This window comes from Hippopotamus amphibius, chromosome 11 (assembly GCF_030028045.1).
Source record: "Hippopotamus amphibius kiboko isolate mHipAmp2 chromosome 11, mHipAmp2.hap2, whole genome shotgun sequence".
In the NCBI taxonomy this organism is placed as follows: Eukaryota; Metazoa; Chordata; class Mammalia; order Artiodactyla; family Hippopotamidae; genus Hippopotamus; species Hippopotamus amphibius.
The window spans coordinates 63,941,083-63,965,321 of NC_080196.1; positions in this window are offsets into that span (position 1 = coordinate 63,941,083).

Sequence of the window (24,239 nt, forward strand, 5' to 3'; positions counted from 1 at the left end):
GGAAGAAAAACTGATTACAGCTACAGGCTTTTAAAGGCTCTGACATTTTTGCACATTCTGAATGTGAATTTTAAAGTTCCCTGAAAGGGAAAGAAAAAGAGAGAGAGAGAGAGAAAACATTCAGAAGGGCGTGCCTCTTCCCTGGCGTGTGTCACAGCTGCTTGCCTCTCTGCCCTGCATCCTGCTGGTTAAAGGTGTTGGCAGGCGTGGGTGTGGTTGGGGCCACGTTCATGAAGATTCCTCCTGTTTGTTCAGTAGTAAAGATGGAGTCAGGTTCCAATCTACAGTGGTGGACTAAGCGGGGAAGAAATTAGATCTGTAACGGCAGCCTGTGGTCTGGAGGCTCGCTGCAGAACTGAAAACGGTTCCAGGACAACATCATGTTTCAGTGCCACGCGCCACATTTCTAAATGTTATGTCATGTCGGAATTGAATTTGCATTCCTCAGTGCTTAATTTCCATTGTGAGGGTCTGCTTGCTCACTGATGCTTTCAATTTATTACCCTCCTATTGCAAAATGTAGCACTCAAAGTTGCTGATCCTGTCAATGTCCGCGAAGGGAGGGGAAAAACCCACATGGCAGGACCTGGAACTAATTTATGAAATGATTGGAAGCCTGCATCTGCCTTCTCCTTTGTCATTCATTTTATCCCCCACTTCTTTGTCCCACTCTTTCCTCCAATTTTTATTTTTCTCTTGTTCTATACACCTTTTACTTTCTCTCATTCTTGTCTTTCTCCATCTCCAGATTTCACCGCATCTCCTAGTTCTTTTTAAGCTTCCTCTATATGTAATCCTTCCTCTCCCACTCTCCTCTTATTCTTAGAGTCTCAGGATTCTTTCCCATTCCTCCTCTAGAACTCACTCACAGTCACCCCCTACCCACCTACTGTCTTTGGTTTACTCATTTTTTCTTTCTTTGTCCATAATAATGCTCTTTATTTTTAATTATATCTTGGACTATAAGAAAGAGAGGCTAGTTCTAAGCTTATGGGTTCTATCCTAAGATGTCATTTGAGAATAGGGGATAATTTTCGCAATCTCCTGGTCTAGACTTACTGAACCATCTCAGAGACATTGGAGAAAAGGTAGTATAGGCAGCCAACATATTTGCCACACTTCTATTATTATTTCTGCTAATAATAACTATGTAATGATGAGTTACACCTGCTTTGCGGGTCTTCCAACTTGGTTATATACTAGTTCAAGCAAATGTCATAGTTTCTATTATGGAGAGGCAAGGCAGCACAATATTGTGGGAAAAAACATGGAATTTTGAGTCAAACAGGTGTAAGTTTAAATTTTGGTTCTGTCCTTAAGTAGCACTGTAACATGGGCAAATTATTACCATCATTATTGATTTTTTAAATTATGACGTATCTGAAGCTCAGAAAGATGTATAAACAATAACATGTTTAGCCACCATTGTACCTTTGTCAGATCTTATCATTTTGCCACATCAGTTTCATATCCCTTCCTGTTTTTTAAGAAATAAAATGTTACAGCGATTATGTAGTTGGTCTGATTTGGAGTTTCTTCTACTTTGAAATGGGTCCAATTGTATTTCTATCCCAGAGTCGTGAGAATTAAGCAGCATGACATATCTAAAATGTCTGCTGTATTTTAAGTGCTTAAAAACATTAATGTTCTTATGTAGACAATCGTAAGTAAATCACTTTAGTGGTCTTTTAAAAACTCCATATGAATTAAAAAGAAAAAAGACAACATAACTTTGCTAACTCTAAGTAGCCCCTTACCTTGATTCTGTTACTATAAGAATAAAGATGATTTTCTCTACCACTGACTTAGAAAAATAATCCCAAATTTAGTATTTCCTGAGTCTAAGTTTGTGTTAAAATTTCACAAGTATGTGAATTTTTAAGTACCAAGTATTTCCTCAATAAATGCATTTTGAAAACTAATATTTTATAGTCACTTGGCTACTTTGTGAGAAGTCAAAACGTTACTTTCCTGGCACGTGAGGGTTGAAAGGCTTTCTAAGTGAATTTTCCAGATGTTGGGATAGGAAGTGTTTCCTTTGGTAGCTGGTTCCCCTGCAGTAGCAGCTGCCCTAAAATAAGCTGCTGTCCAGGCAGAAGAGGAGAGTGTGTCCCAGGTGGGGAGAGGGTGTCATGTCAGGGAGGCATGACTGCCAGTGAACCTAGGAGCATCACTGCCTAGAAAATGCCAAGGCCATCTGAAACCAGCCAAGCAGTGAAGGTTTGTCATTTGTTTGTATTTATTAAGTGCTTACTGAATGCCAGGTGCCATTCTATGCACTTGGGATTCAGGGATGAACCAAAAAATCCCTTTGTCGTGGAGGTTACATTCAGAGTGGGTATGGAGAGGAAGAGATAATAAGTAAAAGAAATAAGTAAATTTACAGCAAGTTGGAGGTAATAAGTGCTATGGAGGGAAAAAAGAAAGGAGGGGAAGGGGTTAGGAAGTGCTGGGTGGGGTCATGGTTTACAGTGGCTATGGTTTTATTTAATATGTTGGTCCATTCATCTATTCAACAAACATTTGTTGAACAACCATGTCACCTGGGCCATCTGGGTAGCGTAGCAAGAAAGTTCAGGATCTGAAATTACTTAAGGCAATTCAACTTTTTAGGGTTAGAGATGGTTTCTTGGAAGAGGAGACAGTTTTATTCTGGTTTTATTCCTTTTTATAAAAAAATTGAAGTATACTTGATTTACAGTGACTCAGGTATACAGCAAAGTGATTCGGTTTTATACATATATATGTATGTGTGTGTATATATATATTCTTTTTCAGATTCTTTTCCATTATAGGTTATTACAAGGTATTGAATGTAGTTCCCTGTGCTATACAGTAGGTACTTGTTGGTTATCTATTTTATGTATAGTAATGTGTATCTATCAATCCCAAATTTCCAATTTATCCCTCCTCCCCTCCCCTTTGGAAACCATAAATTTTTTTCTATGTCCGTGCATCTATTTCTGTTTTGTAAATATGTTCATTTGTAACATTTTTTTAGATTCCACATATAAGTGATCTCATATAATGTTTGTCTTTCTATGACTTATTTCACTTAGTATGATAATTTCTAGGTCCATCCATGTTGCTGCAAATGGCATTATTGCATTCTTTCTTTTTTTCTTTCTTTCTTTTTGAGTCAAAAGGAAGGTAGCTTGCTATTCCCTTCTCATTCTTTCTTTCTGGCTGAGTAATCCATTGTATGTGTGTGTGTGTGTGTGTGTGTGCATGTGTGTGTGTGTGTGTGTGTGTGTATGCCACATCTTCTTTATCCGTTTAATCTGTCAATGAACATTTAGGTTGCTTTCATGTCTTGGCTATTGTAAATAGTGCTGCTTTGAACATTGCGGGGCATAGGTCTTTTTTAATTAGAATTTTTGTCTTTTCAGGATGTAGTCCCAGGAGTGGGATTGCTGGATCATATGGTAGTTCTATTTTTAGTTTTTGAAAGAACCTCCGTACTGTTCTCCATAGTGACTGCACCAATTTGCATTCCCACCAACAGTGTAGGATGGTTCCTGTTTCTCCACATCCTCTTCAGCATTTATGAATTTGTAGACTTTTGATGATGGCTATTCTGACCAGTGTGAGGTGGTACCTCATTGTAATTTTGATTTACATTTCGAAGAGACAGGGTTGGATGGTAATAAAAAGTTGGAATCGGGAGGACATAACTGCAAGTCGGGGATGACTGAGGCAAGGTGTTCAGGATAAGGCCTGGTTCCAGCATGGCCAGCTGGGTGGCGGTGTTTCTGTCCCGTGGAGTCAGGGAATGCAGGAGGAATGCGGTGGTTTGGGTGTGGTGATAAGCTCTGTTTGATGCCTGTGGGAATCTGGGACTGTCAGGGAGATGAGCTCACAGCAGAGAAGTCTGGCCTGGAGAAGCCACGCAGTGCAGGGGGGGTTCCTGGCGTGTTGTCCAGAATATATCACGCTCACAGGCACAGTTCCCTTCTGTGCAGAATGATTTAGACACAGAAAGGGGTCTCACAGACTGCCTAGGGTACTCTTCTATGTGGGCAGCCACAGATCTTTCTATCCCTGCCACTTGTTCCCTTTCTATGATCTTACACCCACACTTCAGGATTAACCTTTGGAGGAAATTAAGGAACCCTTGTTTAAGAGCTCAGACAAGTCAGCCTTGTGGCCAGTCATATGCAGAACCTCAGCACTGATCATCTGCCTAGGACTTCGACCACCACACAATTTAATCACTGGGCCTTTATTTTCCTGGATTCTAAATTCTGTCCTGATACCCAGCCCTAGACTCTTACTCTCTTAAGATTGGTTCACTGCTTTGACCTTGATAGTTCAGTTCCATTTATTCCTGAGCATTTGCTAGGTATTGGGCTCCAAAGGAACCATGCAAGGTGGTGCTGAGATTCAAAAATGAGTTAAACATGTTCCCTGCCCTCATGGGGCATGTTAGTCTAGTAAGACAGCTGGTTGTATAAACTGGCAATGATGATTCTGTATGATTCTGTGTGATACAATAACAGCAGAATGTTTGCTAGAGGAAGCACAGTTCTGCCCAGGAACAGGGGTATCAAAACCCAATCCTGGCCTCAAAGCCACCTGTGCCTGCTGCGAGGTTTCCCTGTTGGTCACTGCTGGCCTGCCCACCACTATTCTTCACTCTGCTTTTACAGGACTGACCCATCATGGCTCTAAGCCTTCTTTTGGGAGTCTAGATACTGTGTTTTGCATGGTGCCTCCACTGCCTTTCTCTACTAAAGACCTGAACTGTGCAGATTGCATCCCTTCCCTCTGTGCCTTCTCTTGTCTTACTTTGACCTCATCTTTACACTAGTTCCTAGTCTCTGTTCTTAACTTGGAAAATTAGTCCGTGTAAGAGTCTCAAACTGTATGATTATTTGAAACCAGTGTCCTGGAGTACCAACACAGTGCTCCTTCCATGAAAGCTCCTGGCCACTTATTTGAAAGGATGATGAGGAATCTGCATATTTGATAAACACGGTACAGTGGTTTTAAAACACATCTGCAAATTCTTTGATATTCCTCCCATTGAAAGGTGGAATCTAATCCCCCCTCTTTAAATATGGACTGCCCTTTTACATTTGACTTTAGAGAATAGAATTTGGTAGAATGACAGCTTGTGACTTAAAAGGCTAGATTAGGGACTTCCCTGGTGGTGCAGTGGTAAAGAATCTGCCTGCCAACGTGGGGGACATGGGTTCGAGGCCTGGTTTGGGAAGATCCCACATGCTGCAGAGCAGCTAAGCCTGTGAGCCACAACTACTGAGCCTGTGCTTTAGAGCCCAAGAGCCACAACTATTGAGCCTGCGTGCCACAACTACTGAAGCCTGCATGCCTAGAAGCCACCACATTGAGAAACCCCGTGCACCACAACGAAGAGTAGCCCTGTTCTCCGCAACTAGAGAAAGCCGTGTGTAACAATGGAGACCCAATGCAGCCAATAAATAAATAAATTTATATATATATAAAAAGGCTAGGTTCATATATGAGAAACCAAAAGCCAACATCATTCTAAATGGTGAAAAACTGAAAGAATTCCCTCTAAGAACAGGAACAAGACAAGGGTGTCCACTCTCACCATTATTATTCAACATAGTTTTGGAAGTTTTAGCCACAGCAGTCAGAGAAGAAAATGAAATAAAAGGAATCCAAATTGGAAAAGAAGAAGTAAAACTGTCACTGTTTGCAGATGACATGATATTGTACATAGAAAACCCGAAAGACTCTACCAGAAAACTGCTAGCACTAATCGATGAATTTAGTAAAGTAGCAGGATACAAAATTAATGCACAGAAATCTCTTGCATTCCTATACACTAACAATGAAAGAGCAGAAAGAGAAATTAAGGAAACTCTCCCATTTACCATTGCAACGAAAAGAATAAAATACCTAGGAATAAACCTGCCTAAGGAGGCAAAAGACCTGTATGCAGAAAACTATAAGACACTGATGAAAGAAATCAAAGATGATTCAAACAGATGGAGGACATACCATGTTCTTGGATTGGAAGAATCAACATTGTGAAAATGACTATCCTACCCAAAACAATTTACAGATTCAACGCAATCCCTGTCAAATTACCAATGGCACTTTTCACAGAATTAGAACAAGAAATCTTACGATTTGTATGGAAATGCAAAAGACCCCAAATAGCCAAAGCAATCTTGAGAAGGAAAGATGGATTGATGGAATTAAGTTTCCTGACTTCAAAGTATACTACAAGGCCACAGTGATAAAGACAATATGGTACTGGCACAAAAATGGAAAGGAAGATCAATGGAACAGAATAGAGAACCCAGAGGTAAACCCAAGCACATATGGGCAGCTTATCTTTGACAAAGGAGGCAAGAATATACAATGGAAAAAAGACAGCCTCTTCAATAAGTGGTGCTGGGAAAATTGGACAGCAACATGTAAAAGAATGAAATTAGAACACTTCCTGACACCATACAAAAAAATAAACTCAAAATGGATTAAAGACCTACATGTAAGGCCAGACACTATAAAACTCCTAGAGGAAAACATAGGCAGAACACTCTATGACATAAACCAAAGCAAGATCCTTTTTGACCCACCTCCTAGAATAATGGAAATAAAATCAAGAATAAACAAATGGGACCTAATGAAACTCAAAATCTTTTGCACAACAAAAGAAACCATAAACAAGACAAGAAGACAACCCTCAGAATGGGAGAAAATACTTGCCAGTGAAGCAATGGACAAAGGATTAATCTCCAAAATATACAAGCAGCTCATGAAGCTTAATACCAAAAAAGCAAATAACCCAATCCACAAATGGGCGGAAAACCTAAATAGACATTTGCCAAAGAAGACATACAGATGGCCAACAAACACATGAAAAGATGCTCAACATCGCTAATCGTTAGAGAAATGCAAGTCAAAGCCACAATGAAGTATCACCTCACACCAATCAGAATGGCCATCATCAAAAAATCTAGAAACAATAAATATTGGAGAGGGTGTGGAGAAAAGGGAACTCTCCTGCACTGTTGGTGGGAATGTAAGTTGGTACAGCCACTATGGAAAACAGTTTGGAGGTTCCTTGAAAAACTAAAAATAGAACTACCATATGATCCAGTAATCCCACTGCTGGGCATATACCCAGAGAAAACCACAATCCCAAAAGAAACATGTACCATAATGTTCATTGCAGCACTATTTACAATAGCCAGGACACGGAAGCAGCCTACATGCCCATCAACAGATGAATGGATAAAGAATATGTGGCACATACATACAATGGAATATGACTCAGCCATAAAAAGGAATGAAATGGAGCTATATGTAATGAGGTGTATAAACCTAGAGACTGTCATACAGAGTGAAGTAAGCCAGAAAGAGAAAAACAAATATTGTATGCTGACTTATATATATGGAAACAAAAAAATAAAAAAAGGTACTGATGAACCCAGTGACCTGGCAAGAATAAGGATGCAGATGCAGAGAATGAACTGGAGCACACGGGGTTGGGGGGGCAGGGGGCGAAGAGGGAGCTGGGACAAAGTAAGAGAGTAGCATAGGCATATATACACTACCAACTGTAAAATAGATAGCTAGTGGGAAGTTGCTGTATAGCAAAGGGAGATCAACTCGATGATGGGTGATATGGCCCTTAGAGGGCCATAACAGGGAGGGTGGAAGGGAGTCTCGGGAGGGAGGGGATATGGGGATATATGTATAAATACAGCTGATTCACTTTGGTGTGCCTCAAAAGCTGGTACAAAAGTGTAAAGCAATTATATTCCAATAAAAAGCTTAAAAAAAAAAAGGCTAGGTTAGAAGAGGTGACATAGCTTATAGCTGGCTCTCTCTTGGATGTTGGTGTGTGGGACCCAGACTCCATGTTGTGAGGAAGCCCAAGCCACACAGAGAGGCTTTGTGTTGTGGCTCTAGCCCAGCTAAGGCCCCAGCTGACAGCTAACTTCAACCACTGGACTTGTGATCAATGAGCCTTCAGATGCTTACAGCTCTCAGCCTGTGTGCCATCTGAGATGGATCCAAGTGAAGCAGAAATGAGTTGGTCTTGTTGGTTCTGACCAAATGGTATTTAAGACACTAGCTTTTGCAATGGTTTTTGATGTAGCAATAGATCATCAGAATATATAATAAACAAAATTACTGATCATGTTAAAAGTTGTTTGTAAGATATCTGAAACCTTGATTTTGCATAAGGAAGGCAAAGAAAGATAGCAAAACTGTTCCTTCTTGAAATAGAATTGGTTGATTATCTCTGAATCACAAGACTTTTTAATATTCTTTTGAAGAACTAAACCCTTCTCAGCTTTTGTATAGGACTGACTTGTCTATTTTCAGTTAGTTATGCCTATCTGTAAAAGTGATATGATTTCAGTAGATTTGAGCAGGAGGCCAGTGTCTAGTTTGTGTTATTATTTTTTTAAAAACAGCTTTATTGAAGTGTAATTGACATTCAATAAACTGTACATGTTTGAAGTATGTACAGATAGTATTGATACATTTTGACCTATGTACACACTGGTGACATCATCATTACAATCAAGATAATGATCACATCCATCACCTCCCAAAAGTTTCCTCGTGACCCTTTGTAATCTCTCCCTCCTTAGAGACCTGAGGCAACCACATTGATCTGCTTTATGTCACTGTAGATTAGTCTTCTAGTGTTTATATGAATGGAATCATATATATATTTGTCTTCATTCAGCATGATTAAGATTCCTCCTTATGTCACATGTGTTGTCACTTCATTCTTTTTATTGCTCAGGAATAGTCCATCATATGGATACATCAGTTTAACTATTCACCTGTGAGTGAGCATCTTGTCTCCAGTTTTGGGTTTTCACAAATAGAACTGCTATGAACACTTGTGTACAAATCTTTGGGTGGAATGGCTGGATGATATGACAGGTGTATGTTTACTTTTTAAGATATTAACAAGCTGTTTTCCAAACTGGCTATACCATTCTACAGTCTCACCAGCAGTGTATGAAAGTTAAAGTCGTTCACTTTACCATCACCAACACTTGTTCCTGTGAATCTTCATAATTTTAGCCATTCGAACAGGTGTGTAGTGGTGTCTCTTTGCTATTTTAGTTTGTTTTTCCCTAATTACTGATGATGTTGAGCATCCTTTCATGTACTTACTTGCCACTTGTGTATCTTCTTTGATGGTTTCTATTCACATCTTTTGTCCATATATTTGTTGGATTGTGTTATCATTTTGGAATTTTAAGAATTCTTTAAATATTCTGGATACAAATCTTTTATGTGTGCTGGATACAAATCTTTTGTAAGTTGAATGCTTTGCAGATATTTTCTCCCAGTCTGAGGCTTGTCTTTTCATCTCTTAGCAGTTTTTAGTTTTCATGAAGTCCAATTTATCAGTTTGTTTTTTTATGAATCATGCTTTTGGCATATCTAAGAAATCTTTGCCCAACCCAAGGTCATAAAGATTTTCATATATGTTTTGTTTTTGAAGTTTTATCATTTTAGTTTTTGCATTTAGGTCTGTGATACATTTAAAATTAATCTTTGTATATGGTGTGAAGTATTGATCTAAGTTTGCTTTTGGTGCATATTCTAGCACCATTTCTTGAAAAGATCCTTTTTCCACTAAATTGCTTTCACATCTTTGTTGAAAGTCAGTTGGCCCTATACATTTGGGTTTTTTTATAAGCTCTTTAGTCATTTCCATCGATGCATTTGTTTATCTTCATGACAATACCACACTGTCTTTATTACTGTAGCTTTATAACACTTCTTGAAATCAGGTAGTGTTAGTCCTCTAACTTTGTTCTTTAAAAACACTTCTTCTATTGTTGTCTTAGATCCTTTGCAGTTCCATATGAATTTTAGAATCATCTTGTCGTTGCCTGCAAAAAGCCAGTTGGAATTTTGATAGGAGTTATGCTGAATCTGTCCATCAACCTGGGGAGAACTGCGTTCTGAATAGTATCGAGTCTTTGGACCCATAAGCAGTGAGCAGATCTCCAATTATTTAAGTGCTCTTTAATTTTTTCCAGCAGTGTTTTGTAGTTTCAGGGTGCATATCTTATACATCGTTTTCTAGATTTATCATATTTTTGATGCTCTTGTAAATTATATTTTAATTTCCAGTTATTCATCACTAGTCTACAGGCATGTAGAAACACAACTGATTTTGTTTATTGATTGTATCTTGAAATGTTAAATTCGCTTATTAATTCTAGTATCTTTAAAAAGTATTCCTTAGGATTTTCTATATAGAAAATTATGTCATATGGAAATGAAGACAGTTTTACTTTTTGCTTGTTAAGTTAGATGCCTTTTATTCTTTTTCTTGCCTTATTGAACTGGCCAGAATCTCCTGGGGCATCTCACAAATGGGTTCTACTTTGGTTCCCCCTCCCTACACCATGGCCTGGGATTTCTCTCAAGTCAGTAAGCTAGGTAAATCATAGGCTCATCTCATTTGTTTTCTATCTCTGAGGAATCACTGTCCTCTACTGTCTGATATCCAGTATCTGAAAACCATTGTTTCATATACTTTGTCTGTTTTTTGCTTTATTTTTGAATCTTTCAGGTAGAAGGATAAATCTAATCCTTGCTACTCCATGATGCTTGGAAGTGAAAGTTCTTATATATTCTTTTTTTAAAAAAATTAGTTGATTAACTTATTGGTTGTGTTGGGTCTTTGTTGCTGCACACAGGCTTTCTCTAGTTGCGGAGAGTGAGGCTACTCTTCATTGTGGTGCGTGGGCTTCTCATTGCGGTGGCTTCTCTTATTGCGGAGCACAGGCTCTAGGTGCGCGGGCTTCAGTAGTTGCGGCACACAGGCTCAGTAGTTGTGGCTCACGGGCTTAGTTGCTCTGTGGCATGTGGGATTTTCCCGGACCAGGGATCGAACCCATGTCCCCTGCATTGGCAGGCAGATTCTTAACTACTGTGCCACCTAGGAAGCCCCGGAAGTTCTTACGTATTCTTAAAAATAAATTCATTTACAGGCTTCACTTTGATTGTGGAGTTCAGTGTTCAGTTTACTTATTCTAAAATTTATGTTCTCTTCACCCTTCAGACACCAGACCTGTCATTGCTTTCACCAAGAGGTAGCAGAGTGTTGTATAATAGTTAAGAGCTCATATTTTATTCCTCTCCTTGGGACTTATCAACCTTCTAATACATATTATATATTGTGGTTATTTATTTTATTTATTTACTTTCTGTCCCTCCGCCTCCCAACAAGTGTTGTAAAGGAAAGGATTTTTGTCTGTTTGATTTCTGCTGAGAGTCAGAACCTAGCTTTGCCACTTTTATTAGCTGGACAATATACTTAACCTCTCTCTGCCTCAGAGTCATCATTTATAAAGTAGAAATAATAGTGCCCAACTAAGTGTGTTGCTGTGAGGATTAAATGTGTTGTGTATAGTACTTAGACCAGTGCATGGAATATAGTAGGTCATTGTTCTTAGAGATGTTACTGAACGTTCCTCGCTAGAGATCGGACAGGGTAAAAGGAGATGATAAATGCAAGCTCAGCTCTCTCAGGTCAGCCACAAGCCAGTAGCTCTTGACACAGTTTGGATGGGGGTGTACATTGCAATGATCCACTTAAATATGACTATTAGATTATATGCAGACGTAATAGCTATCCTTTTCTGAATTAAAAAAAAATCAAGCATTGACTATTAAATTAGCAAAAGGGCTCTGGTGACCTAAAGGAAGTATGTAATAAAATTATATTCTTTGTGACTCTCAGTTTCTCATCAGAAAAGTGGAGCTATTTGAAATTCTTGTGTCCAGGTATGTTCTAGAATTTGGATGTTTTTAGATTTTAGGGAGAGAAAGGTGCATATGTATTCTATAATACATGGTATGTTACATCCCGTAGAGCCTGGGCTGGTGCCCCCAAATCCAACACGTTAACTCATTTTGCAGCACAATGTATGGATGTTCACACCAAGTGGATAAATGAAGACTGTAAAAACCCAGTTTTGGTTCAGATTAGGTTTTGCCACCAAAAGAGTTTCCTGTATACTTAGGAAAAAACATTTGAGTTTTCAGAACTTTTAAATTTTAGAATTGTGTATACAAATTATGGACCTTTTATCATAAGATTTGGGGGAGGATTAAATGTATAACGCACCTGGAATATAACAGAAACTCAATCAATTATGATTCCCATTGTTATTCACTGTATCAGTAGGGCCATGTTGCAATAGGATAGTATTGTAGTAGTAATTATTTCAAGACTGTAAAAGTATGGAAATAAAAACAAAAATAAACAAATGGGACCTAATTAAACTCAAAAGCTTTTGCACAGCAAAAGGAAACCATAAACAAAACAAAAAGACAACCCACAGAATGGGAGAGAATATTTGCAAATTGATGTGACTGACAAAGGATTAGTCTCCAAAATTTACCAACAGCTCATTGGCTCAATACCATAAAAACAAACAACCCAATCAACAAATGGGCAGAAGATCTAAACAGACATTTCTCCAAAGAAGATACACAGATGGCCAAGAGGCACATGAAAAGATGTCCAACATCACTAATTATTAGAGAAATGCAAATCAAAACTACGAGATATCACCTCACACCAGTCAGAATGGCCATCATCAAAAAATCTACAAATAAATAAATGCTGGAGAGGGTGTGGAGAAAAGGGAACCCTCCTGCACTGTTGGTGGGAATGTAAATTGGTACAGCCACTATGGAGAATAGTATGGAGGTTCCTTAAAAAAATTAAAAAAAGAGCTACCATATGATCCAGCAATCCTACTCCTGGGCATAAACCTGAAGAAAAACTTGGCTTGATAATATACATGCACCCCCAAGTTTCATTGCAGCACTGTTTACAATAACGAAGACATGGAAGCAACCTAAGTGTCCATTGACAGACGAATGGATAAAGAAGATGTGGTATATATAGAATTGGCATATTATTCAGTCATTAAAAAGAATGAAATGATGCCATTTGCAGCAACATGGATGGACCTGTAGATTATCATAGTAAGTGAAGTAGGTCAGACAGAGAAAGACAAATATATGGTATCACTTCTAAAAAAAAAAAAAGATACAAATGAACTTATTTACAACAGAGAAACAGATTCCCAGAGGTAGGGAATGAATTTATGGTTACTAGAGGGGAAGGGTGGGGGGTGGGAGGAAGAGACTGGGAGTTTGGGTTTGACATGTACACACTGCTGTATTTAAAATAGATAACCAACAAGGACACACCCACAAAAAGACTGTAAAAGTAAAGGCCTGTTAGAAATGTTACCCAGTTTCCCTGATCACTCAGGTCAGGTTGAAACTATGGATGATGTTTTAGGAAGAGTTTAGATAGAAATAAAGGGACTGGGAGGCTCATCCTTTGAGGTCTTTCACACGTTCCCTGGGGGATGAGACAGAGAAACTGGTGATAAGTGTACGTAGTGGAGGTGAGTAGAGCCCTAGGCAGCGTTGGTTCCCCAAGTCCTGGGAGCTGCCTTTTTCCTCCTCCTCTTCCTTCTCCTCCTTCCCTTTCCCCTTCTCCTTCTCCTCCTTTTTTGGTACTCAATCTTGTGACTGTCATGAGACAAAGGAAATTACTTCAGCCATGGGCTAGAGGTTGAGGTTCATGAGTAGACAGTGGAAGCCTTGAACAAAGGGTTCTTGATCCTCTGAGAGTAGAGAGAGCCTTCATTAGTGCCTGCGCAGGGGAAGGTGAGACTCAAACTGCTTCTGCATATTAATGTGAACACAGCTGTCCAGTAGCATTTCGGTCATTCAGTGATTCAGCAACACCTTGTTTTGCTCTTCTTTCCTGGGTTTAGCTAATGAAAAACTGACCAACTTGGGGATTTCTAGGTTGGGGTAGGTTCCTTAGGAAGCCAGTAGACTTGCGATTATTCTAGGAGTCATCTTGCCTTAATTGGAGGGTAAGATGGTTTATGAAGTCTTTCCCCTGATGCTCAGTACCTCAGAAATATCATAGATTCTGGAGTGTTTTGCATCCTACCTTCTCATTTGTAAGTGTGAGCAAGTCATTTAGCCTCTCTGAGCCTCAGTTTCATGAGACATAAAAAGAACAACAGCTTCCATAGAGTTGTGAGAGTTAAATGTCCAAAAATGTGCAAACCCCTAGTATATTCTCCAGTGCATAGCATGTGCCCCATAAAAAGTAGCTACATTATCTGTATACTTTCTGAATTTTTATCTAATAAGAAAATGCTAATAGAATGATCACTTGCAGAGTATAGTTAAAAAATGATGATGAATTGTAACAAATGTATTACTCTGGTGGGGGATGTTGATCACAGAGGAGGCTATACCTGTGTGGGGAACAAGGGGTGTATAGGAAATCTCTCTACTTTCTGCTCAGTTTTGCTGTGAACCTAAAACTGCTGTTAAAAAATAATGTCTATGAAACAGTAATAAAAAATATGGTGACGTGGTAACTGCAATAGCAGCTGTAGAGATACTCAGCATTGTACAGTAAAATAGGTATTTCTCAGATACTTTAGAACACGATGCTGCTGTGGAAAGAACCTGAGGATCAGTAACAGAATACCTGGCTTCCAGCCTGCGTTTTACTGGTTGTATGGTCTTGAACAAGTCACTTAATCGGATATATTTTTATTGTCAGTAAAATGAGGATTATGGTGTAGACTTTGTCTACCTCCTAGGGCTCATGTGAAGACCAAGTGAGGGAATCTGTGGAAGCATTTTGTAACACTCTAATATGTCACAGAAGTGATATGGTTTTGTAAACTTATTCTTTTCTTTGCCTTTTTGGCAAAGGAACCCCCAGTTCTGATCCAAGGGAGAAGAGTTAATCATAGGGTAATAGCTTGCATTTGAAAGGAGTCTCCTCCTCCTCATTTCCTGCCAAAGCAACATTTTGGTTACAGGCAGGGGAATACTGTCCCTGAAAGCAGTGGGGAGAGGATAGACAGGGAGGAGCCTTTAAATATGAAGTAAAATGAATAAAACACCCAGAAGTTCCCTATTTTGCCCTTTCTTATTTAATACCTAGCTCATTTCTGGTAATGTATACCTGCTTCCCTCCTCCTGCTGGGGTTTTCATTTATGTAAATTTATCTCAATTTATATAAATCAAATTAAGGGCATCATTATTTGGAAAGACGAGAATGCTTGTTGCTCTGTGTCCTGACTGAGCAAACTTGGCTATTGTAACCCCAGATCATAGTTTTTTCTTCCTGTGTTATGTTGTCAAGTCGTTTTACTTTTATTGCAAGTGCTCTCCTTGTTATATTAAGGCCTTGAAAGGTAGCCTAGAGTTTCAGTGACACTGACTTAATGACTAAAAGGCCCTGGAAAAGGTGGCCTGGCCCAGTGGCAGGAGCACGGGTCTGGAACCCTCAGACCTGGCTTTGAATCCTGCCTCTGCCACTTGATAGCTTTCTGACGTGAAAAGTCAAGTGGCCTGTCTGAACCTCACCTTCCTCACATGGAAAGAGAGGATCATACCCCTCTGCTTTTTAGGGTGGTTTGTAATGGTTATAAATAGCTTAGGACCGTAATCGATACAGGGAAGTTTTGTTTTTTGTTTTGTTTTGTTTATCCAGCTATAGGCAAGTCACTTAACTTTCCTGAATGTTGGCGCACTACGATGTGACAAGGCGATCACAGCAATTCCTATCTACCAGGGTTATTCTGAAAATTAGAGGTAGTGGAATTAAAGTTCTGGGAAGTGGTGGGAACTGGCTCTTGGTAATGCTGCTTGTTCAGTCGCTGAGTCTGCAGCCAGAAGGACCTGGGTTTAACCCCTAATTCTGCCACTCAGCCCCTTTTGAACTACATCTTTCCCTTAGAAAAATGGAGATAACATCTTCCTTGCATAGTTTTTGTGACGATTGGAGATAATGTACAGAAAATGTTATCTTTGATAAAACAGCTCAGTAGATGCTAGTATTATTATTGTAATATGCAATTTTAGTAAATCCCTAGGGTCTGATTTGCTAATTGTGATTTTTTTTTTAGTGGAAAATATCCAATAACTAACAAGATGTTTAGACTTTAACTCTCCTCTTTCTAGACCTGTGAGCATTGCAGCAGTGGAAAAAGTGAGCTCTTGACATTTAGTTCAAGGAAGAAATGAAGCTGGGCAGATGGCATCTGGTCTGAAGGCACAGTAGGGGGAATACAGTTCCAAACTTTTCAGGCACATGTGACAGTGGGCTCTGTTCTCACCCTCACACCTAGGGAAGATCCAATAACCTGAGTCTCTCAGCCTACCAGGGAATTAAGCTGAGTTTATACCTGAAGTTTAAACTTTCAAACAGTGCCTCTTTTTTTTTCCCTTTTAGAATATGGTTTGGAACCTGATGCCAAAGTTAAAGGTTAATTGTATATTGAGCCAGAAAGCTAGACAGTTGGTCCAGGTAACTTAAACCAGACATTTTTCTAAAATTTGAACCAATGAGATTGAATTTAGTCTTATAATTTTTTTCCTTTTAAAAAGACTTTTTGGAATCAGGCTTCCTGACTTCAAAGTATACTACAAGGCCACAGTGATCAAGACATTATGGTACTGGCACAAAAATAGAAAGGAAGACCAATGGAATAGAATAGAGAACTCAGAAGTAAGCCCAAACACATATGGGCACCTTTTCTTTGACAAAGGAGGCACGAATATACAATGGAAAAAAGACAGCCTCTTCAATAAGTGGTGCTGGGAAAATTGGACAGCAACATGACATTAGAACACTTCCTAACACCATACACAAAAATAAACTCCAAATTGATTAAAGACCTACATGTAAGTCCAGACACTATAAAACTCCTAGAGGAAAACATAGGCAGAACACTCTATGACATTCATCAAAGCAAGATCCTTTTTGACCCACCTCCTAGAATCATGGAAATAAAATCAAGAATAAACAAATGGGACCTCATGAAACTTAAAAGCTTTTGCACAGCGAAAGAAACCATAAACAAGACTAGAAGGCAACCCTCAGAATGGGAAAAAATAGTTGCCTACGAAACAACGGACAAAGGATTAACCTCCAAAATATACAAGCAGCTCATGCAGCTTAATACCAAAAAAGCAAATAACCCAATCCACAAATGGGCGGAAGACCTAAATAGACATTTCTCCAAAGAAGACATACAGATGGCCAACAAACACATGAAAAGATGCTCAATATCACTAACCATCAGAGAAATGCAAGTCAAAGCCACAATGAGGTATCACCTCACACCGATCAGAATGGCCATCATCACAAAATCTGGAAACCACAAATGTTGGAGAGGGTGTGGAGAAAAGGGAACTCTCCTGCACTGTTGGTGGGACTGTAAGTTGGTACAGCCACTATGGAAAACAGTTTGGAGGTTCCTTAAAAAACTACAAATAGAACTACCATATGATCCAGTAATCCCACTCCTGGGCATATACCCAAAGAAAACCATAATCCCAAAAGAAACATGTACCATAATGTTTATTGCAGCACTCTTTACAATAGCCAGGACATGGAAGCAACCAAAATGCCCATCAACAAATGAATGGATAAATAAGATGTGACATATATATACAATGGAATATTACTCAGCTATAAAAAGGGATGAGATGGAGCTATATGTAATGAGGTGGATAGACCTAGAGTCTGTCATACAGAGTGAAGTAAGTCAGAAAGAGAAAGACAAATATTGTATGCTAATTCACATATACAGAGTCTAAAAATGGTACTGATGAACTCAGTGACAAGACAAGAATAAGGACGCAGATGCAGAGAATGGACTGGAGAACTCGAGGTTTGGAGGGGCGGGGGGTGAAGGGGAAGCTGAGACGAAGTGAGAGAATAGCACAGACATATATGTACTACCAACTGTAAAATAGATAGCCAGTGGGAAGCTGTTGTATAACAAAGGGAGTTCAACTGGAGGACGGAAGATGCCTTAGAGGAGTGGGACGGAGAGGGTGGGGGGAACTCGAGGAGGGGGAGTCGAGGGGGCAGGAGTCGAGGGAGGGAGGGAATACAGGGATATGTGTATAAAAACAGATGATTGAACTTGGTGTACCCCCCCAAAAATAATAAATAAATAAAAATAAAATAAAATAAATAAAAAGACATTTATTGAGATATAATTGACATACAATAAACTGCACATATTTAAAGTAAACAATTTGATTTTTTTCTTATTAGTCATCTCTTTTATACATATTAATGTATATATGGCCATCCCAATCTTCCAATTCATCTCACCCCAACCCCCCCCGCCCCCCCCACCCCCAGCTTGGTGTCCATATGTTTGTTCTCTACATCTGTGTCTCTATTTCTGCCTTAGTCATATAATTTTAATGGTTTTCCAAACTAGTTTTTTCCCTGTGTAGATCCAATTCAAACATATAATTGCCAATTAATAGTACAGAATGTTTTCTGACTTTCAGCTTTGTAGGCTAGCTTGCCTGTAGAAATGATAAGGCCATTATGTGATCCTCCCTTGTCCTCACAAGAGAGGATCTTTTTGCTTCTAGTGTAGAAAGACAATTCCCTTATCCTCAGCTCAGTATCTTATCAGTGAAATGACTGTAAAATAATAATTACAAAGTTGCCCTGGAATCAAGACGATCAGTTAAAAACCCTCATTTTCAGGGCACATTGTTGCAACCTGAATAATTTGAAAATATGGGTATCTAACTGGATCTCGGCTCAATTTACTGCACCCAAATAATGAGTGCGTTGGTTTCCTACGGCTGTTGTAACAACATACCATAATCTGGGTGGCTTAAAATAACAGAAATTTATCGCCTCACGGTTCTGGAGGACAAAAGTCAAAGTGCCGGCAGGATTGTGTTCCCTCTGAAGGCGCAGGGAAGGGTCTGTTTCAGTCCCATCTCTTAGCTTCTGGAAGCCTCACACATCTCTTGGCTCACAGATCATCACTCCAAGTCCTCTGTCCTCACGTGGTGTTTTCCCTGTGTATCTTCACAGCGTTTCCCCTCTGTGTATGTCTGTTTCTGTGTCTAAATTTCCCCTTTTTTATAAGGACACCATTCACATTGGATTAGGGTCCACCCTAATGCCCTGGTTTTAATTTGATTACCCCTGGAAAGACCCTGTCTCTAAAAAAGGTCTCATTCTGAGGTACTAGGGGGTGAGGACTTTGATATCTCTTTCTTGGGGGACATGATTCAATCCATAACAATGGGCTTGGGTTTCTCAGCAAAGAAGGCTCGTGACCTTTTCAGTATTTGCCCTGTGACTAAGGGACTCTCTGATCATCTCTCTCTCACAGATGCATCTCTTAAAGGCATGAAACATTCACACATTCCAGGGGCTATAGTTCTTCTTACAGAATTAATTGTACGATAAAGAACTGAGAGTTCAGTTGTATGCATGTAGGACTTAAACTTTACAGAGTTGGCAAACAAAGATGCTAATGCAAATTTTTTTGTTGACTAAGTGCGTAAAAATCCATGGTCAATAGAGCAGAGCTGACACAGAAGAGATTTAGGAGGAAGAGGGTTTAAATTGGATCCTGAAGTGAGGAAAGGAGGTATTTATATTGCTAGAGAGGTTGGGGAAAGTCAGTCTAAAAAGGGAACCATGACACAGATGAAACTTCAGAGAATAGAATGGGCAAGTTGGTGGCGTGGTGGACTTTAGTCAATTAATATTTACCCTGTGTGTCTATGTTCTAGGCACTTGGAATTTCTCGGTGATCAAAATGTAGAAATCACTGCCCTCATGGAGCTTATATTCTTGGGTGTGTGTGTGTGTTGCGGGTCAGTAAACAAGTAAGTAAATACCAGAAAGTGATCAGTACCTTAGAGAAAGAAAAAAATGTGCGGTAGGGGAAAGAGGACTGGGTGTTGGGGAGGAGGGTGGTTTCAGTTTTAAGCAGGCATGCAGAGTGGGCCACACTAGGAAGGGAACTGCTGAGCAAAGACTGGAAGAAGGCAAGGGAACCCTGTGGCTCTCTGAGGGAGGAGCATTCTAGAAAAAGAGAAGCACCAGTGCAAAGGACCTAAGGGAGGCACGTGCCTGAGATGTTTAAGGAACAGCCAGGTGGCCATTGTGATTGGAGCAGGCTGAGCAAGGGGGAGAAGAAAGAAACCAGTTCATTGTGAGGACTTTCGTTTTTACCTGAGTGAAACGGGTAGTCTGGGAAGTCAGTACAGAGTTGAAGTGGAGGAACGAAATGATATGGCTGACATTTAAAGAGGATCTCCTTGGCTCTCCAGGAGGCAAGGTTAGAAGCAGAGAGAGAATTTCAGAGGTCATTAGGTAACCCAGGTAAGAAATAATGGAGCCTGCAACAGGGCAGTAGTTATGAAAGTCATGTGGAGATGGACTGGATGATGGATATATGTTTTCTTCATGGCTTTCCTACAGCCAATAGGATTTTCTGATAGATCGAATGTGGAGGGTGAGAGTCAAGTGTGACACTGAGACATGTCTTGAGCAACTGAAAGGATGGAGTTGCCTTTAGCTGAGAACAGGAAGCCTTGTAGGGGCAGGATGTTTGTGTGATGGGGTAGGGAGAAACTGGGGCTTCCATTTGCGACACAGACATTTGAGATGTCTATTAGACATCCAAATGGAGATATTAAACAGGGAGTTGTGTATATAAGTCTGGAATTCAGCAGAGAGGTTGGAGCTGAAATTATAAATTTGAGAGTCGCTGGAATATACAGACTGGATGAACTCTCCAAGGATGTGAGTGGTGATAGAAAAGACATCTAAGGACTGAGCCCTAGAACCTTCCAATGTTGAAAGGAGGAAGCAGAAAAAGAGACTGAGAAGGAGTAACCAGTGAGGTAGAAGGAACAGCAATAGGAGTTGTTTGACTCGCTGAGGGTTTTTATAATCTGTTGAGATAGGACAAGGGATAAATTTGTAAAAGGTCTTGAAGACCAAGCATAGAACCTAGATTTTTTTTAGATGCTGAAACTAAGGCATAACTTGATAAAAGATTTGTCTAAAATGACTTCATGTTAAATATCTTCTTCTGACCCCAGTCCCTTGGCTCAATCAGAATCTTCATGGTTGAGAAAAATTTTATGATGTACAAGGTTTAGAGATTTGCATCTCACTATAGCATGGAATTTGATAGCAGAGGCTGTTTCATCCTGAATTGCTCAGTATAACAAATTCTTCATCTACTGTGTGTGTGTGTATGTTTCTGATCAGTGGCATTTTAGAGAAGCTTCTACACAGCCATCAAAGCTAATGGGTCAGAGTCACTTTCTTCAAATGTAGTTTTACTCACAAGCTTGATAAAGGAGGCATTGCAGGCTTAAAAGCCAAACTTAAGGAGAGAGTCCCCTGCATCCTGTTTCTGGCCTCATTCTCTTTTGTTTTTGTTGAGATAATTTGTCTTGCTTGTTGGCCTTTGACTCGGGACTTTGGGGTTTGTTTTTTTTTTTCCAGTGTGAAATTTGAGTTATGAAATTAAAGACCAGTAGATTCCAAAGGAGACTGAAATAATATCTTCGGAAATTCAAGTGTGATGTAACAGTATACTGGAGAGGAAGACGTGGAAATTAAACAACATCCCACAAGAGGGATGAAGAGTTAGAGGTGATGGTTTGGCACCTCCTATGATACACAGATCCCAGGTGAGTCATCCTGAACTTGGAAGAAGACTTGAGCAAGGAGTAGAATTTTCACTGATTTCTGTTTGTGGCTCTTGGGTAACTGCTGACTAAATTGGTGCTTCAAAGAAGTAACTAAATGTGGGCATTTAATAGCCTTTTTAACTTGTTTTTAGACATCTTTTTGTCCTGTTTCTCTGTTGCCTTTTTGATCTAAAGTCGCAAACTCTTTCAGAACTGAAGCAGGAAATTTAGATTTAACCTCAAGAGTCAATGTTTTGTCTTGTGTCTCCTCTAATATAATACAGATGTGAGGATGGCTGTGTTTTACTTGAACAGTTATTGAATTTCTGCCTTACTCCTTTCTCTTTCTAATGGGAAACAGTCTAACTGTAGTCCTCGTTAAACTCAGAGAATCCAAGTTGTAATCTTGAGAATGTACATGGAGAGAAGATATATTTAGGTTATTTACTTAGATTATAGAGCCTTAAACTACTTGACGATTTGAGGGGAAAGAACTCTCCCATCCAAGAAAAAGGCAATGAGAAATAAAGAAAAATGTTAAAGATTTAAAAAGTATTAATTTAACTGAAGAAAATGGCCCTCCAAAATGCTCTTTTCAGACTAGAAGGCGTGTCAGTTCATCACCTGGGCAGTCTGTAATGTGGTGAGATGTCCCCTTTGAACAGTCTGCATTCTAGGTTGACAATGCCTGTATTTTCTGTCTACAAAGCTAGTTCTTCCAAATTGTGCTACCCCAGAGAACTACACAGACCATCTGAGTATTTCAGCAGCTTTGAGGTGGCCATCTCAGCTCCCTGTGGCATAAACCTTCTGCAGGTCAGCTGGGCAGAGAAGGGCCCAACATGTCCAGTGACTGTGATACAGACAGTGATACCCAGTTCCTTTGGCCAAAGTGCTGCGTTCATCTATCAGTACTGATTCAACAATCTGAGTTGTTTTTTCAGGTTGGTGGCAAGTGTATTTAAGAGGGAAAAAATACTTCATAATGTGGATGTGTAATGTGAGCTCATTTATATGACATAGGAATGATTTCTTCAGTGGCCCAGTGACCTGATCTGCTTCAAGGACTCTAAACACGTGTCACAATTATGTTTGTACCCTCTTCGGATTGACTTGATTACAGGCTTTCTTGTTAACTCGCGTTACCGAGGAAAATAAGCACACATCCATGTCTTCAGACCCATCACTGGTGTGTTTACTCTGACACTTATAACGAATCGTGAAACAGAGCTATCCAAAGCTGGAATGGTGGTCTCTTCTGGGACGTAGTGAGCTCTCGGTTGGTATAGCCAGGGACAGATGCGACTTTGGCATGCAGCCAGGTGACTCCATGGCAGGAGTCTTAGAAGGAGACTCATGCCTGAAGGAGCAGTTGGTCTAGGTGACTTCCATGTCCCCTTCTCACTCCCAGGTGCTCTGATCAGTGCATTTGATTCAGTCCTTTCAGGATTGACAGTATCTGGAGAGCTCAGTTATGAAATGATCAGTTTGGAGTCATGTTTACATCTGGCCCATTGGGTGCCAGTGAACCAGCTAATAGTTACATGTGTACACTTGGCCATGGCACGTAGAATCAGCATTCTGTGGGAGGAACAGCTAAAATCACTTTTTGTTTTGGCATTGACATTTTTCTTTGAAATTTAAATTTTCTATCATGTACTCATTAGAAATGCTGGGCATATGGTTTTAAAAAAAACCAAACAAACCTCCAAACAACCTGTGATAGCTAGCTGGCACTTCTAAAGTAATATATATTTATAAATATATAAGACTACAATAATAAAACTAATGATCACGTCAGCCATACCACTGCTGTGGCAGAAAGCAATTTGGTGTATCTGGCCAAGAACTATATTATTTTCTAATAAGACAGTAAAATATTTCTGTTGTTGTCACTATGGTACACTGTATCATTGTGGAATTGTAATAAATCTTTATTTGTTCCCTCCTCCTGATCCTGCCACGTGTTCCTTGCTTTTTATAGACATTGCATAACATTTACATGTAAGTTTAAACCTAGAAAAGTGAACTAGAAGGCACTAGAGGAAAGAGTACAGAGCCATTGGTTCAGATTGTTCTGGGTTAGAAACTCCACTATGAAACTCAGCAGCTGTGTTGCATAGTTTCCAACTTCTTAGATTCTTTGGAAGAAGACCCTGGGCTTTGTGAACTTCTGTTTGATTCCATCCTATGTCCAGAGAGACATCTTTCATAAGAGGGACCATTGTTCGCAGCTGGGCCTGGGGAATCAGCGGGAACAAGGCTCAACGAAGTAGTTGAGAGGCAGTGCATCCTTTGTCATCTGTGTTATTGGCTTGTCCCTTGTTCAGTGGTTGGTAGGAGATCAAAGGGAAGGGAAGCCAGGGTGTGCTCAAGAAGGATCTTGACATTCTTGAAAGATAGTACTTAGCTCAAATACTTCTGTGTGGCAAAGATGAAGGCATATTAGAATTCCGAGAGTTTGTGATGACCAGGAAGTCTTCTAGTTAGTATTTGTTTGTTTTTCTTTATGGTGCATATTTGAAGAAAAACCCAAAGAAAGATGGTTTTTATGAAACTTTGCTCCTTTTGGTGTCTCCTGCCTTGTTTTCCTTCCTTGACATGTGGACCAGGCAGCCCAGACTTCTTATATTCACGTCTGGTGTTGCCTTCTCCAATGCGTCTATCGAATCTCGAGGCCTCACTAATGTTGATT